Source organism: Anas platyrhynchos, chromosome 2 (genome assembly GCF_047663525.1).
Source record: "Anas platyrhynchos isolate ZD024472 breed Pekin duck chromosome 2, IASCAAS_PekinDuck_T2T, whole genome shotgun sequence".
NCBI lineage: Eukaryota > Metazoa > Chordata > Aves > Anseriformes > Anatidae > Anas > Anas platyrhynchos.
In genome coordinates, this window is record NC_092588.1 from 91,772,930 (window position 1) to 91,791,366 (window position 18,437).

An 18,437-nucleotide genomic window follows, 5' to 3' on the forward strand; every position below is an offset into this window, starting at 1 on the left:
GCCTCTTTTTGGTTTCTCATCTGTGGGATGTGATACAAGCATCTGTGTTATTTCAGAGCTCTGCATAAAACAGTGGTGGCTGCTTCTTTTTCCCTCATTTTCCAAAGGGAAGATAAAAACATTCGCATCTCTTTACTGCCCAAGGACACTTCAATTGCTCTCTCTCCCTTCTGTGGAGAATAAGTAGCTAACTGGAGTCTGCTCTGCAGTACACACTGTTACAAGTCTTCCTGGCTTAAAGTAATTAACTGCATAATTATGAAGGTACACGCACTCGCACACTAGAAAGCCTGACTCTGTGTGGTGGTTATACAGTCATTCTAGGCCCCAGTTCTTATGCCAGGATGTTAATGTTTATTTATACATTTATTTATGTAAGGTTAGTATTTAGTGAAATGTTTAATTCAGAAAGGAACAAAAGCAGCTTATTGAGCCTTCACAAAAGCTTGTATTAATTCAGCTCCAATGTTTGGGGCCATTACATGTACACAAACACACTCTAAAGGCCAAGCTCCAAATACTTTTAACTAAGCAAAACATGTTGCAGGCAGCCCCGTTCCATTGCAAAGCAAGCAGGCTATTGCTGTTGCCCGTGCTTAATGGATAGGAAACATTACTTTTTGCCTGTCCATAGCAGGTGTTGCATCAGACTGGGATGTTCTTCATAATTGAAGTATCATACTGCTGTGTTAAGTCTGTGTCACTTAAAGACAAATAGAAAGCAGGAAACAGATAATATTATCCTTGTGAATTATTTTCTCTGACTTCAGGGCAGGAAATTCTGATCTGTGTTGAACATATAGCCCAGACTGGAATGGGAATTGCATCCTAAGTATTCAAGGTAGAAAACATACTCCCTGAACTTTTTGCCACCTAAAGGGTGATGCTAATTAACTTTACCACTATATTTTTCAAATCTTTCTCAAACTGGTATTGTTTAATATGTTTTTCCCTACTGTTTTGTCTATATCAGTTTGACCAGTGTTACAAATCATTACTGTGAACTTGTGCCATTCTTGCACATATGTAGAAATGCAGTCACTGAAAGCAGCTGCTGAAACCCATGGTCACCAGGACAAGGGTGATGAATCCTTGAAAACTTGATTAAGGCTACACTTAGCTCGTAGAAGGGTGGCTTTTGCATTTCTCATTGGACCTCCTAAGGAACTGCAGTCCTTCAGACATTGCTATATCCTGAAGAACCAGAACAAGCACTTGGTAAATTGTGTAGTTTCAGCCCAGTGCAATTTCAAGCTGGAGACTGTCAGTTCTCTGTAAGGAATCTGTCCTTTTGAATGTCCAAATACACTCTCAAAATTTATTTTGTGGGCACCTGAAATCTACTTCCTGTGTATATTATTTTATGAAGCTGGAAATAAGCTTGCATTATAGGGCTGCCTTTATTTCTCTCTGCCTGTGAGATTCAACAGCTGTTCTTCATAAGGAGCCAACTTTTCCTATTTTCTAAATCTAGCCCTTCTGCCTTGGAGTTGTGCCCTCTCCCAGAGCTATGCCACCTTCCTCAGAGTGTTTACGTCCCCTCCCCAAGAAATAATTACAAATTATGTCTCATATGAATTTAAAACACACAGCCTCTTACAAGAATATTTATAAGTAAAACAGCAGGTGAGCTTGTTAACTCCATCTGCTGCTCTTTGCATGGAGTGTATGTTTTATAAACAAACTTTAATATCCTCTACTAAATTAAAGTGATGTTTTCAATAGGAATACCCCAAGTATAATCGTGATATATATACGTGGCCTTGTTAAAAAAAAATAAAAAAATAAAAAAGTAACTAATATCTGCTGCTTTCTTAGTAAACATTGTGATATTATGTCATGAACTCAATTACACAAATCACTGGGGCATGGACAACCAGTTGCTGCTTTCTTGAAGTAAGTGTTGAAATAAAACTTTGCTTCAGGTGTAGCAAACCCATTACTGAATGCTTGTCAAAGAGAAAGGGCTTGTTTCATCTGGCTGTGTGTGCTCAGTTACGTCAGTGGGACATTGCCTAGGCACAGCTAGCTTGTTTCTTATTGACTTGTGCAATTATAGCCAGGGTTGATAAACAGCACCAGTTACTGCAGAGTCTACCCCCAAATGTTCTCTTTTTCTCAGTAAGTACCCTGATTCTGTCATCTGTATTTTGCCAGGCCTGTTGAGAAATTATTAGATATTTAATCAGATCCATTTTTTGCCCTAACATTCCCCCTGGGGTTCACAAGCCTCACACCTGGTTTTAGAAAAAAAAATTCATTTATTGAGAAAAATGACAGCCAGAAGTGCTGAGACACTGTGAATGCAGGGGAGGTAGAGGCAAAAGAGAATTTTGCTTTCATGAGGGGAAAATCATGGAATTATTGAATGGCTTGGTTTGGAAGGGGCCTTAAAGACCATCCATTTCCAAACCCCTGCCACAGGCAGGGACATCTCCAACCAGCCCATGCTGCTCAAAGCCCCGTCCAGCCTGGCCTTGAACACTTACAGGGATGGGGCATCCACAGCTTCTCTGGGCAACTTGTTCCAGTGCCTCACCACCCCCTGAGTGAATAATTTCTCCCTACTATCTAATCTAAATCTGTTCTCTTTCAGTTTAGAGCCATGCCCCCTTTTCCTATCACTGCACTCCCTGACAAAGAGTCCCTCCCCAGCTTTCCTATAGACCCCCTTTATGTACTGGAAGACCACAGGTTTCCATGGGGCCTTCTCTTCTCCAGGCTGAGCAACCCCAAATCCCTCAGCCTGTCCTTGGTCACCCTGATCATCCTCGTGGACCTCCTCTGGACCTGCTCTAACAGCTCCATGTCCCTGTGCTGGAGGTCCCAGAGCTGAACACAGAGGTACAGGTGGGGTCTCATGAGAGCAGAGCAGAGGGGGAGAATCACCTCCCTTGTCCTGCTGGCCACACTGCTGTTGATGCAGCCCAGGACACGGGTGGCTTTCTGGGCTGCAAGTGCACAGTGACCCCTTTGAAATGTGAGGTTGAAAGCTGTTGGGGAAGGTCAGAAGGAAAGTGGGACTTGGAATTCATGGAGAGGTGCTTAAGTTCATTGAGCAAAGGTATTGGACTGAGATATAGAGAACATGTGAGAAGAAAGGCAGAAATGTGGCAAAAAGAGTCAACAAGCATTTAAGGAATAGAGTGTGGAAAAGAAGTTTGTATTTCTCTTTCCTCTCCCAAGAAATTACAATCTGTTCATTAAAGAAATGGCAGAAGCTTGAAAGCTAAGAACTCCAAGGTTGAGATGCTTGCTTTAATTTGAGTCTTTTTGGATATAAATAACCTGAAATAGTTCTTAGTTGTACACTAGGTGTGATAATGCAATGAACAGCTTCTGCTAATTGAATGAGGAAAGCATCTTTTAGGAGGGGAAACAAGTTACGAGTCTAGAGGTAATCTATGATGCAAATCTAGGAGGAGAATCATAATCATGATTCCTAATTTATTGCTCACAGGATATGTGTATGTATTTGTTTTATTCTCCATTCACAGAACGTATGAGGCAGACTCCTATTATCCTGCTTTGCTATTGGTTGTAAATTGATGTTGGGTTGATACACCTGAAATGACTGCATTTTAGTACCTTCTCTCTATTTTGGCCGGTCTTCCTTCCCCTCCTGATCCAAACTGACCTGCTGTGTTTAAGCAGCTGCTCTGGGAGGAATGAAACTTCTCTGTGTCAGTTTTGCACAGCAAAACTCCTGTTGACTTCAGTAGAAGAAAGATCAATCTGCAGCCTTTCTCTCTTGTTTTGTTGTTTTCTCTCTTTTTTTTTTTTTTTTTTTTTTTTTGCCAAAGTGCAACAACATTTTATGTACATGAATCTATTGCATTCAGTAATACAAACAGAGAACATTATAAAGTTCCCATGGCCTTTTTAATATTCAGGAGGTGTCTGTGTTTGATGTGGTGGGCACATTGTGCCTGATTTGTTCCACTTGTTTGTTTCTCAGGTGAAACCCACTGGTGCAAAACTGCAGCACATTGTATTAAGCAGACTGGTCACTTGGCAGGTTCATTGTGAGTAAATGATATGCCTCTGGCTGAGTAAGACCTTGATGAACTTGTATCAAAGGACTTTCAGAACTCGTTTTAGGAGCATGATGTGAATTATATGGTGCAGGTGTGTGTGCCAGAGGAAGGCGGAGGTTGGTGTCACACTTCACAGCTGAAAGCCACCCACCATCACGGTTGCTTTTCATGTGCTTGGCCAGTATGAACTCTGCTGGAAACAGAAGGCCCTCTGAGGCTATGGTAAGCCTGAAGGGACAGTGTAGGCTTTTGAGGGAGGAAATCAAAAAACATTGGAAAAATTCCTGCTTTAAATCAAGGTAATTTTTAATGGTTTATAAATTAAGACTAGAAAGACTGAAGAAAAAACATCATGGTTTACAGAAATCCTCTCTCTTGCCTTCAAAGTAAGCACAAGGCTTTCCAGATCAAACCAGTTGCATGACTCTGCTGCAGCTGAACAGAAGAAAGGCTTTGTAGAGAAAGCAGGTTACAATCCTGGCACTGTGGTGCTACCTTGTCTTAGGAGGGGGTACTTGGCTTCACGTCAGATTGTGCCATACTACAGGTGGTGAGAGAGAGTCCTATAGGAAAGAAAGCAGCTACCCTGATGGGGAAACAGTACCATGCTGTGTGTGCCCCCTGTTTGGCCCTGGAGAAATGACAATGTTTGGATTTTTATCCTTTTGTGCTATAGGTGTTGGGTTAGAGCTGCCCAATGCCTAGTCTCTTTCCTCTTGGAGACATAACACTGGTGATGCCCTAAGGGCACCTACAGAATGTCTTTGAGGGACAGCCTGCAGCTTCCTTTCTAGCATACTTCATGGGCCACTACAATCAACAGAGCTTTTGTAGGTAGGGGGAAAGGGGTTCATGGAAATTCTTGTTTGCAAAGCAATTTTGTCTGTCTCCTAGTGGTTAGGTATTGAACACAGACAATAAAGTGAATTGGAAAGTTGTTCTTGTCACTCTGTATACTGAGGTACTGATGACTTAATTTTTTTTTTTCTTCTGATAATGCCCCTGTGTATCCAGTGTTAGATGCAACAGAAGGCACCAAAGCCTGTAGTAGAAATCCCAGTACACTCAGTAGAGACTGTATCTCTAGTCCAGTGTGGGGGAAAAAAAAAATGAATCGTGAAGTGATATAACTTTGGGCACCCATGCTCCATGAGATGCTCATGTTAAATATTTGGGTTTTGTGTTGCTGTTGTTATTTTGATTGTTTGTTTTTTAAAGTGGATTAGCTCTCCCTTGAGGAAGGGAAGCCTTCCATCTGCAAAACCCTGCCATGGAAGACTTCTCCATGGTAGTCCCATTAAACTAAAATACGGGCACTTCATGGAAATGCTGTACCTGCAGGTGGAAGTTTCATTTATTAAAACTTCCAGCATATTTTTCAAGGTGTGCAGTCAGGAATACATATTCCTGTAGTGGTTCTAAAAATGTTTTGTTTTCAGCAATTGGGATTGTGGGGAACAAAAAACAGTAGTGGGAATATCAACTACTAAGAGTGTCAAAAGAAGTCTGAGAGACTGCCACTCAAAGCAGACTTCCTTCAAAGCTAGATAATTTCTTTACTATGTTGGGACAATCTGAAAAACTTTGTAAGCTTCTTTACATGTTTCCAATTATTTAAAAAATTGGGGAAGATGGATTACAGAGTTATCCAATATCAGCATCTCTTACATAATTCTAAGGCAGCAAAGTTACAAAATTCAGAGGCTGTTTGATTTTATTATTCATAGAAGATTTTAAATAGCACAGTGTGTAATAACAGTCACTAATTATAAAGAAGAAAAATGCTTTCTGCCAGTTCTTAAAGGTTACGTTTACAGAAGCGACCTTGGTTAGGGATTTGCATTTCAAAGCCGTAATCTTCTGAAGTCACGTTCCTAGTAGCGTTATGCTCTGTTGGTGTGAACTGTGACACCTCCATGCACAGTATCACGTGTAACAGTTACTGTTTAAACAAAGCCTTCTGGCTAGATTTGAACTTCCCATAATTAGAATGTCATTAAAAAAAAATATTTTTCTCCAGTTTCTCAAATCCAGCAAACCTCCCTGCCTGCCCCCATCCTTATTGCTTAAATGATGCAAGGGAAGATCTCATGTAATACATTAACATCTGCAAACTAGAATTAACTAGTTCTCACAATATGCGTTTGAGAAATAATCTCCTTTACCAGTTCTTGGTGAGCAGGGCTATGGATAACATCTGCTACCAGTGGGATGAGTGGGGCTAGTTCATGATCAAGGAGTACACAGGCAGCAGAATAGTAAAGAAGCAGAGCTAGGTTAACCTGCTTCCTCTCTCTATAGTCTTGACTTGGCAGCTTGCTTGATGTTTTGACTTGAGTCCATTGTGCCATGCATCATTATCTTACTTATTCTGTACAGTCTGGTAATTGTGAAGAACGTGCTTAGTTCTACGTTTAAAATCCTCCTAACAGAGCTCATTTTAAATAACATAATGCACTCCAGTCAACAAACAAGCAAAGCAGAAGGGGTATTAGACAGCCAATTTACAGCCAAGAACAGGTATTACTTAGCGCTTGGGATGGTAAGAATGATGACTAATTCTCCTGGTGTTAAGGAGCTGAGGAGAGGGCAGCAGAAAGGATTTTAGACTGCTCTAAGAAACTGGTGAAAGCTAATGTTTACTAGTCTGGCATTTGCCATCCAAATGATCTACACGGGACTTATAAGACCATAGGTGACTGCAAAGGACACTTTCAAGGTAAACACCTGAGGGAGGGTTAGGTGTACAGAAGCAAAGACTTCTGAAGGTTCTCCTTCATTTTTCCTTCTCCAGAAAAGTGTATGTGTGATGTGCCACTTCTACAGTCAAATGGTCTTTGTATTTGCTTGTGCTACTTTTCAGTGCCCCATCTCTCCCACCAATATCCTTTTTAGTGAATGCTTTTCACTGTGTGATCCTACTTTGGTGGCAAGAGTAAGAACAGGGAATGAGGAGTGTCAGAGAAAACTTTACCAAAGCAGTCTGCTGCATTCTGAACTTCTTCTAATCTCACGGTGGCTTTGTTACTTCCTTGCTCCTATTCCCTTTAAGTGTTGAGTGATTCTTTCCATGATGGAAATTGCAGATGGAGGTTGATTTAACACCCCCTCCCTCCTGCCTCCACCCATGGTTTATGGTTACTTTAGGTCAGGCTGTTTTGCCTCTTTTAATGTAACAGGTGGCAGGTGCTGATGGCCTGGAATAACGAAGTGTGATGTAGTTTTAAACATGACTTAGTTCTTCAAGCTATTTCTTAGATTAGCAAAATGTATTCCCTTCTGCATCAACCCAAAAATAGTTGAAAACTGCAGTTAAAAATATCCACTAACCAGAAACTAAGCCCAGAAAAACTAAAAATGGTAATGTGATGCTTTTATTCTTTATCCTCAAATAAGCTTATGTTTTGGCTGGAATGTTTTAGATGTATTTCAATTCTTCCTCTGGAGCAAATATCATGGGTTCTGCTCCCCCTAAATCCTGTTTTGAAAGTAGCTGTGGTGCAGTTACTTTTCCAAACCACTTTGAATTCAGCTGTATTAACGTAGTGAAAAAATATAGCATAATTGTTTGCTAGGAGCATGGCAATTTGTGACAATTGGAGTATAGGAGAAATGTGTGCTGAAATGCCCAATATCTTCTGCATCATTCAGAAATTATCCTGGTACAGTAGAATAAGCCTGTTAATGAAGTGACCCTAAAAAATTTTTCCTACTTTTCAGATGATCAGCATGAGAGGTTCCCTACAAAATGCATATGCAGAAAATGACATTTTGTACTTAATATTAGCTGACCCTTCTCTCTTCGTCATTGAAGTTTCTTTTGGTATGTACAACTGTAATCCTGTTCTTTGTAACTGCCTTGTTTGGCTTTCTTGTGTTTATCTAAAGTATGTTGTTTATTGGCAAGAATGGTCTAAGGAGACTACTGACCTTGCTCCTTTTACTGCTGCCATATGCCAACCTGTCAGCTCTGTCCATGCAACCATCTGTGGTGATGCAAACTGAATGCTTTCCCCTGCCAAAGGACATGGAAGGCTACAGAGCACCTCTGTGTGCACCAGCCACATGCTATGCTGAAGAGCTTGACTGGCTTCTCTGGATGCAATCATGCAAAATTGGCAGTAACATTGTATTCAAAAAACCTGAAAGCACCTCAAAGGCAGCCTACAAAAGAAGTGTTAAGAAAGGCATTGAGCTCTGATTTCTGCTTATAGCTGGATTGTGCATTTCACAATGATCATTTTACTTCCCAAAACACATTCCAGGAGACTATTCTGGTCTTGCCTACCACATTTTCAGAAGTGAAAATAGTGCATTGGGGTATCCAACTTCTCCTTTTCCTGCCTTCCCAATAAGATCCCCTATGAATTGTGCTTGCCCCTTCTCTTCCTCTTTTCAAGAGGTTGAAATTGTGTTGCACTGAGTTCTGTAAAGAAGTTTGTACATATAAGTAATGTTCAGCAAATTTCAGTTGTCAGGCAGGTTTTCTTTCAGCTGGCCTGTCCTTATTTCCTAGCTTCTATGCAAAGAGGAGTCTTAAAATTTCAATGAGCTTTTCATACTTACTGTGTTGATTAAAAGACAGTTGTTTACTAATGTTCTAATTGTTTTGAAGTACAAATCTTTGGGGCAGGGTAATAGTTTCAGATCATACCTTAGGGAACTGTCAAAGAATATGCGGAGTCTTTGGTAGCTTCTGGAATAGTGAGAGAGATACTTACATTTTAATTAGAGTAACAATCTATTCCTGGGTAAGAGAGAAAGCTATTTGTGTGCTAAGGAATGGTGTGTGACAGAAGTCTTTGGTCAGAGAAAGCAACTGTAAGCAATGCCAGCAATATCCGGTAGATCAAATATTTCTAGGATCTAGTGTTAGTTGTCTGTGAAATCAGATTGAACTGCTGGTTCCCAAGGAACTCATAACATTAGTAATGGTCCTAGCTGAAATAGTACTTTGTACACATTCTAAATGCATGTTATGTTTCCATCATCACTATTGTTAGTTATTCTAGGATGTGCTTGTTAATTACAGCTGCATGTATTAGTAGACTCTTAGGCAACCAAGTATTAGTTCTCTGCTATCATTTGCTTTGCCAGCCAGAAATCCAATGCAGAATTAACTATGTTACTATCAAAGTTTCTCTACTTTACCCAAAGAGATGCTCCTGAACACAATGCCCTTGTTGTCTTTACTAACTTAATTTAAAAAAAAAGCAAAATAAGACTGTCTTTAAGCCAAAGTCTATGCTGACGCGTGTAGCATTCCTATTTCTGACTAGTTATATAGGATGCATAAGGCAGACCGTGCATGTTTCTGGACCGACTGTGTACCTCCAACTCAAGATATATATAGCATGCCTTGAAATTTGACCTTTATTTCCAATTCATTTGTGGCATGTGGTTGAGTCAGCAGGGAAGTCAAAATGAGTTGCAGCTGGATGATATGGAGGCTAGAATAAATTGAGTGAATATTTGTGCCCAGTGCTATAGAAACAGAAAGGAATTCAGAGTAAATCCTGAAAATTGGCATTTAAATTTCAAAAGTTACAGGTTATAGGAACTGACTGGAAATCAGACTTTTCTTAGGCTTGTAGAATTATTATGTTAATAATACGAAGTATGTTTTGGAATATGGAAAATTTGAGTGATGATAATTGTGATGTTAATTCTGCAAAGAGCTCATTGTTCGTATCTGATGTACATCTGGCATGCTTTCAAAGGTAATTTTGTAACTCACCACAGAGATCTGCATGATCCTGAGCTTACTGAAACCAAGACTGATGTAAAACCCAGTAAGCTCTGCAACAGAAAGACATGGAATCAACATGATAAATGGAGGAATTTGAGAAATGTGCTTTTCTTTGGTTCTGTTTTCATGAAGGGTGACATTTCAGCCTTGTGTAGAGAACCTGACTAAAACCTGGGCAATGTTTATGTACAATTTAAGCTCTAACCCTTTTACTTATTTGGAACTGCTATCACAGAATCACAGAATTTCTAGGTTGGAAGAGACCTCAAGATCATCGAGTCCAACCTCTAACCTAACACTAACAGTCCCCACTAAACCATATCCCTAAGCTCTACATCTAAACGTCTTTTGAAGACTTCCAGGGATGGTGACTCCACCACCCCCCTGGGCAGCCTGTTCCAATGCCTCACAACCCTTTCAGTAAAGAAATTCTTCCTAACATCTAACCTAAAACTCCCCTGGCATAACTTTAGCCCATTCCCCCTCGTCCTGTCACCAGGCACATGGGAGAACAGGCCAACCCCCACCTCTCTACAGTCTCCTTTAATGTACTTATACAGAGATGATACAGTATGGTTTTGGACAAGTCATGCTGGTGCTGAATTTCACTCTTTGGGTTTATATTATCATACTTCATGTTGCAACAACCAGGTGAAAACTGAGTCTGAATATGACTACGCTCTCCAAGTATGCCTCCCTGAAGCAGACCTTTTTGCATTTCTTATCTGGTTACATTTAAAGTTGATGATACTTTTTCATAAAATTTATTAGTCCGGTAACCGAAAGAAAAGACCCAATTTAGGTGTGTTTTGCAGAAAACAAACACTGCTACTGTGACTCACCTGCCCAGGTGCAGTACATATTATGTTATTCTTGTTGTTGAGCTTCTTCAATTAGCAGTCTAGGTGGAAAAAAAAAAAAAAAAGCTGATATTGAAATGCACGTTTAAGCACCGAGGATTCTAGTCTCTTATTTAATGCCTTTGCAAGGGAACCTCTGTTGGGGCATTCTTACTTCAAATATAGTATTACTGTTAGTACTGGAGCCCATAACCAGAGCAAAGTAATTCAGGTGTCAAAAGCTGGCCTTCCACCATGCAGATCCAGTATTCCTTTTTGTATTTATAGTTCAGCCCATGAAGATCAGAGTGAACGGAAATAATGGTGACATTGTAAGTCATCACATTAAACATCAGAATAATTTTCTGCTTAACAACAAGGGCATAAGGATTCACCCCTGTGAAGTGTAGAACTGAAGAGATTACCTGCTCTGCTAAATCCCATCCCCTGCAATCAACTGACCAAATCAACATGATCTTGCACAGCAGAGCCTACAAAATATCTCCCAGCACCTTTCAGTGCTGGGTCTGTAGTCATAGATTAAACATAACATAATGGGCAGCAGATGAGGAGCTGTTCAATTCCCTCTGCTTGCCTCTCTTTTCTGGTTCTTTTAAGATCTATCTAATATTTTATTCTTACTGAGTCTGGATATGCATAGCTTTTGCTATATCATAGCACGAGTGCTCAAAGTGGCAGAAGTCTATGCTGTACACTGAAAAACAGTATGAGGGGGACTGAACGCAAATATTTCTTTAAAAAGTTCTAATGCAAAGCAAGAATATATTCTGTAAAATACTGAATGTAAACAGGGCAATATTGGCCTTGATCAAGAAGTCAGAATGTGATTTAATTACACTGCTTAATGTTCCTGCTGAATTTTCTGTCAGACATCTGTATGGTGGTATTAGGTCAACCAAGCCAATATTGTTATTCTAAGTACAGGGTGAAAAAAACTAACTATGACCTGGATTATAAAACATTGACATTAAAGGTCTGCTGCTCCTTGTAAAGAGCATGTTTTTGTAATTTAAAGAAATCTGATCTTCTGAAAGTGCCCTGCTGGGCTTGCAGCTGACATCATGTATGTCTGAGTTTTAACAGACTCAACAGGAGTAGTATGATCACAGCAGCTTTCAGCTCCCTGTATTTTTGGAAAGGGGCTATGGAAAAGACACTTGGAGCTAAAGATGACAGCTCTCTGGAGACCTTGACTTCAACAGACTCATTAGAAATTAAATTACAAAACTTAAAGCTATAACTGTAAGTGATCTGGACTTTGTGATTATTTGGTTACCTGTGAAAAATCAGTTATTTCTTAGCTGTGGTCAATTAGGATTAGTGTGAAGGGTGTGTAAAAATTGTATTCACAGCCTCTAATTTAACATGTAGGAACATGTGTTCCTACCCAGCTATAAATGCATGGTAGCTTACCTCTTACTAATAAATTTATGGTAAGGCAGTGTAAGAAGACGTTTTCTCTGCTCTGTAGTGACTAAGTAAAGAGCAGACAACTCTGTAACTGCACCATTGGCATTTTATTGCTGCACTCAGGGATATTGGGAGGATACAAGTACATGTAATTGATGCGTTGATGAGAACCCTTATCTATAAATGACAGCAGGTAAGTATGCCAGTTGCACTCCATTTGTACATAAAATGTCACTAATGATGTAGTCAGGTATACTTCTGCAAATAAACCTTGAGTCTTGCTTTGAATCAATTCTCTTTGTTGCATTCTTTTGACAATATTTTGTTTTAATTGTATAAGGTGATTTCTGAACTTCTGCCTCCCATCTAAACTGTTTACATCCTCTTGATCATCACAGCTACCATCAGAGCCATTACATTTCTTCGGGAAACTCTTCTGGAAAACTACTCTGTTACTTCACAAAAGAGCATTGGATATAATTTACCACTGTGAGGTATCTGATCTTGCCTATGTTATTCACCAATGAGATCTCAGCTTGGTCTAGAAATCTGAATGATGTTCTAACCTAGCACTGATCTCTTCACTTAGTGAATTTGTCTTCTTAGAAATCCCTTCAGAACTGCAAAATCAAAACTATAATGCAATCAGCAAGTCTCTGGCATTAAAAAAAAATCTACTTGCAGAAGTCAAAATAAATGTAATAGAGCCAAAAAGACAGTATGGCCAAAGCAGCATAAAAGATGCTTTAACTTTGCTTTAAATAAGACCCAGTAGTAGTTGCTCTAGACTTTAACATTTTCTGCATGTTTTTAGGTGCAGTTGGAGGGAGTGGGTTGCCTCTAAACATTTAGAAGCAGAAGGCCTAAAGGTAACAGAGAAGTCCAGAAGGTTCTCTGCATGGTTATGGAGAACTACAGCACGGAATCTGTTGAAAAGGACAACAAGCAGTAACTCTGAGATACATCTTCAGTACAGAGCTTGGCCCGAGCAAGCCTTGCAGTTACTAAGTTTCCAGCACTGTGTCACAGAGTCTGGAAAGGAGGATGGGTGAAGGTGGTGCAGCTGTAAGTCTTGGGTCACCTCCAGAACAGCTCTGGCAGGAGGGCTGGTGGATGGAGTTGAATCATTGCACGCTGGTGGCATGGCTTTCTTCAGCTAACATCCTCCGGTTTCTAAGCAGCCTTGGTTTCCTTTGATAGCTCTGGCTGCAGGAAGGTTGAAGCCACTTACTCCAACTTCCTCCCCAGACAGACAGTCTGTCTGGAAGGCTCAGTGCCAGCATTCATGCTGGCACATGGGTTCTGCCTCTAGTCAGTAGGATTTTGTTACTAACGCATTTGTAAGGCTGATACCATTAGTACTTACGTTACTGTCATGCTTGTTATGGAAGCTGTATTTGTTTGCTCCTACACTAAAAAGCAGAAACAGAAAGGGGACTTTTTTCATGTCATGTAGCGAGAAGTGGAAACCAACACTTAAAAACTTTTCCCTAATGTTCTGTCCCACTGTGCTGATTTAACCATAGTGGCTGACATGAACAGAGAACTTGGACCAACCTGCATTTCTCCTTGTCTCGCAAACTGACCAAGTTCCACATTCAGCCGTGAGGTTGTCTGTGTATACATGCTGCGAGACCAAACTGTTAGCTAATCCTCTGCTCTGCAATCTGTCTGACAAAGGAGCAGAGTAGTGAGACGTTTTCTTTTTTGTAATCTGTTTAAGTAAACGAAATTTAATCTGTTCTTGGCCAGTTTTTGAAAGATCAAATCATGAAAGCCTGGAATAGTCCAGTTGTATACATTTCCCTTGGAAAGTATCTGCTTTAGCTTTCCTCTTCGTTAAGCAGGTCTGAGACCTCCATTAGAGAATAGTTTATTCCCAGCTTTATTTAATATTTTTCAAATGTGCTGTTTGTATACATGAAGTCCCACTGTCTCAGCTCTCAAAGATTATCTGAGGACAGGACAGCGAATGTCTACTGGAAGCCAGGCAGATTGTTTTCCTGATGACGTAGGAACAGGAAAATTTTCTGTGGAAAACAGCTTATTAAATTAATTGTGTCCCTTTTCCTTTTGTAAGACTATTCTCATTTTTTGTTTTTGTTTTTTTCTTTGTTTTTTTTTCCTTAGTTGTGGATTGTTTAAGAGTTTATTATTCAGCGCACATTACAAGCAAATGTGTTTAACTTCTGATGTCTTAGGGAAGTTTGTTCACTTTATCATTTCTGTGATGATCGCTACGTGCATGCACTAATTCTACTGTACAGTTTCTGTTCCTGAACGTGAGCCAGCACTGTGCCAAGAAGGCCAATGGCATCCTGGCTTGTATCAGAAATAACATAGTCAACAGGACTAGGGAAGTGACTGTCCCTCTGTACTTGGCACAGCTGAGACAGCACCTTGAGTACTGTGTTCAGTTTTGGGCCCCTCACTACAGGGGGGATCTTGTGCTGCTGAAGTGTGTGCAGAGAAGAGCAATGAAGCTGGTGGAGGTATTAGAAAACAAGACTTATGATAAGCAACTGAGGGAACTGGTGTTTGGAGAAGATGAGGCTGAGGGGAGACCTCATCACTCCTTACAGCTACCTGAAAGGAGGTCGCAGTGAGGAGAGTGTTGGTCTCCTTTCTCAGGTGATAAGTGATAGGACATAAAGAAACAGCTTCCAATTGCACCAGGGGAACTTTAGATGTAATACTAGGAAGAATTTCTTCAAGGAAGGTGTGGTTAGGCTTTGGAACAGGCTGCCCAGGGAGGTGGCAGAGTCGCCATCCCTCGTGGTATTTTAGAGATGTGTGTATGTGGTGCTTTGAGATGTGGTTTAGTGGTGGACTTGTAGTGTTAGGTGAATAGTTGGACTTCCTGATATTAAAGGTCTTTTCCAGACAAAATGATTCTATGATCTTACCAAGCAAGCAGAAGGTGAGGAAAATGTTTCTGAGAAGGTCTTTATCATCTTATCAGGACTTGGATTATTTTTAGGGAAGGACCATAACGGCCGGGTGCAGTCAAAAACATCATGTAAACTGGGAGTATTGCCATTGCATTCTTTCTCACTTCAGGTGAGATCTTACCTTTCCTAGCAGTGATAAGTTTTGTATTTATTTCTTTTGCTATTGCCATGCAAAGCAAGAATTTAAGACGTACTTGTGTGCAGATATATCTACAGATGTCTTAAAAGATTCTTAACTACTAGTTTCCTCCCATTCCTACAGGTAAAATAGTTTTCAGATTGCTCAGCTTATTACTCTGGTCTCAGTGTGCAGCTCTGCCAGTGCAGGCTCAGTGGAGGACCTGAGGGAAGAGTATGAGACTGTCATTTCTATTGTCAGTGCAGCCTTAGATGCTTAGTTCGTCATGAGACTGCACTTCTATTTAATCAGGCCTTTGGACAGGGAGTCTGGCAGTGAAGACGAATATATTTGCTTGCAAAATGCCTCTGACTTGAGGCATTTCCGTGCAAGCAGGTGCAGCCTACTTTCATGCAGTTCAGCCTCCTCTACTACTTGAACAGGGAGTGCAGGAGAATGACATGCAGAAGGCAGAGCTGCTTCTCCCAGACACAGCCCAGTGCAAATGTGGCTTGACTGCTTCCAGGCCCAGGACAGCAAGAGAGTGTTGTACTCTATGGCCCTCTCAGTTATAGTCTCCATTACATCTCCAACACCGGTGTTCTGCACAATCAAATTGCATTTTTCCCCTTATCAAAGAAGGAAGGGTCTTCTTACAGCTTTGTGAGGCAGTGCACAAATATAATGACTAAGGCCATCCTTTGAGTGGGAAAACACACTTTCTGTTCTTGCCCTTTTCCCTGTTCTTAAGACCTCTGAGTATCACAATAGCCCACTTGGAATGGACTAGAATGAGTGCTTCTGAAGATATTAAATACTGGCTCAATCAAGAACTTCACTTTTTATTACTCTTATAATCAGATAGTGCTTACAAATCTAGCAAATCAAATATTTCTGCTACCGGTGATATTAAATTGCATGCAAAGCACTATGGGAAGATAGCCAGAACAATAACAAAGCTGCCTTGAAAATGTTTATCTTTGGCAATACTTTTTACTTCTTATTGCTATCTATCTGAATATTTCAGTGAGTTTTTATCTATCAGGGAACTAAACCTCACAGGTAAGGCCCTCTCTCTTTTCCAAATGGAGAAACCAAAAACCAGAGAGGTTACAAATAGAATTTGGAGACCCCTTTGTGTTTTGAGTACTATCCACACCCTGGGACGCACTGAAGACAAGAGGGCTACTCACAAAGCATGGTACTGTATAACGTGAGTCTGAATGTGTGACTCACCTGTTAACATGGGGTTAGTATCAAAAAAGATGCCAAGTTTCTTGATTCTTGATTAAGTTCTTCAGTTAAGCTGCTGTTTTTCTTCCTCTCTTTAAAAGAAATGTTATCAAAGAGGCTGGCAGTACAAATAAACACTCAGAAGAAACAATTCAGTGTGTGATTGGATCATACACACAGAATTTTCAGAAGTATCCTGATCCAAAAGGAACACAAGATTTAACGTATTTACCGATTTAACAACCGCAACTACCTGCCTTTGTTTTTTTCACATGCCTTTGATTTTCTTTTCCTCAGACCAAGAGAGATCCTATTCTGTGAATTGACAATAACCATTTACATAATTAAATGTGAGGTCTGCAGAGCGTACTGTACCATTTGAAACTGATTTAGGGAATATCTATTCAGGAAGGTTATATTGATGAAACTGAATTTTAAACATTCATAGCAAAGTGGAGGTGAAGCACTGCATAGATGTTCATATTTCAGTATGTTATCAGGTCTTATTAGCTCATGTCAAATGGGAGTCAGCTTAACTACACCAAAACAATGTAAAATGCTCCATTTGCATCAAAAGGTATGTTTCCATAGCCTTGTGTTATAGAGACTGCATTGTCGTGATGTATGTAGTAATTTATGCTACACTAGTGATTCCCTTTTGTGTAGGCAAGTCCATGTTAAAATAATACAAAATCAGTTGTACAGAAACCCAACCACATAATGGAAAAGGCAGAAAACCATTGGGATAGAACTGTTCCAGGAGACTGTGGAGTATCCATGATGGAAAGTCTTGAAGGACAGATTGGGCAAGCCCTACCAGGACATGTTTGAAAAGCACAGTCTTTTTAACATTTGGCTTAACAATCCTGAATCTTCTGTCACTGAGTGAGTTTTTTCACAATGTTACTGGTGAGGACAGAAGAGGGATTCCCACCCTCCTAGGCTCCAAATTCTCTTCAACTCTTTACCTGTATCATCCCCAGGCAAAAACCAGACTTCAAATTTTCCTAGTTCAAACCAATCATACAAATACCTTAAAGGAGGCTGTAGTGAGGGGGAGGGGGGGTTGGTCTGTTCTATTGGTCTGTTGACTGGCAGCTAGCAAACGTGACGCCCATCTACAAGAAGGGCCGGAGGACTGACCCGGGAAACTACAGGTCTGTCAGTTTGACCTCAGTACCAGGGAAGCTCATGGAGCAGATTATCTTGAGAGTCATCACGCAGCACTTGCAGGGCAAGCAGGCGATCAGGCCCAGTCAGCATGGGTTTATGAAAGGCAGGTCCTGCATGACTAACCTGATCTCCTTCTATGACAAAGTGACGCGCTGGGTGGATGAGGGGAAGGCTGTGGATGTGGTCTACCTTGACTTCAGCAAGGCTTTTGACACCGTCTCCCACAGCAATCTCCTCAAGAAACTGGCTGCCCTTGGCTTGGACTGGTATATGCTTCGTTGGATTAGAAACTGGCTGGATAGCTGGGCCCAAAGAGTTGTGGTAAATGGAGTCAAGTCCAGTTGGAGGCCAGTCACTAGTGGCATTCCCCAGGGCTCGGTGCTGGGGCCGGTCCTCTTTAATATCTTCATCGATGATCTGGACGAGGGCATTGAGTGCACCCTCAGTAAGTTTGCAGATGACACCAAGCTAGGTGCGTGTGTTGATCTGCTTGAGGGTAGGAAGGCTCTGCAGGAGGATCTGGATAGGCTGCACCGATGGGCTGAGGTCAACTGCATGAAGTTCAACAAGGCCAAGTGCCGGGTCCTGCACCTGGGGCGCAATAACCCCAAGCAGAGCTACAGGCTGGGAGAGGAGTGGTTGGAGAGCTGCCAGGCAGAGAAGGACCTGGGAGTGATGGTTGATAGTCGGCTGAATATGAGCCAGCAGTGTGCTCAGGTGGCCAAGAAGGCCAACGGCATCCTGGCTTGTATCAGAAACAGTATGACCAGTGGGGCTAGGGAGGTGATCATCCCCCTGTACTCCGCTCTGGTGAGGCCGCACCTTGAGTACTGTGTTCAGTTTTGGGCCCCTCGCTACAAGAAGGACATGGAGGTGCTTGAGCGGGTCCAGAGAAGGGCGACGAAG

The 18,437-nt window shown here is 41.1% G+C and overlaps 1 protein-coding gene across 1 annotated transcript in view; it reads left to right on the forward strand.

Moving 5' to 3' along the window:
- Positions 1-18,437, forward strand: part of LOC106016194 (transmembrane protein 170B) — a 56,235-nt gene that overhangs the window by 17,824 nt on the left and 19,974 nt on the right. The gene's annotated exons all lie outside the window — the stretch shown is intronic.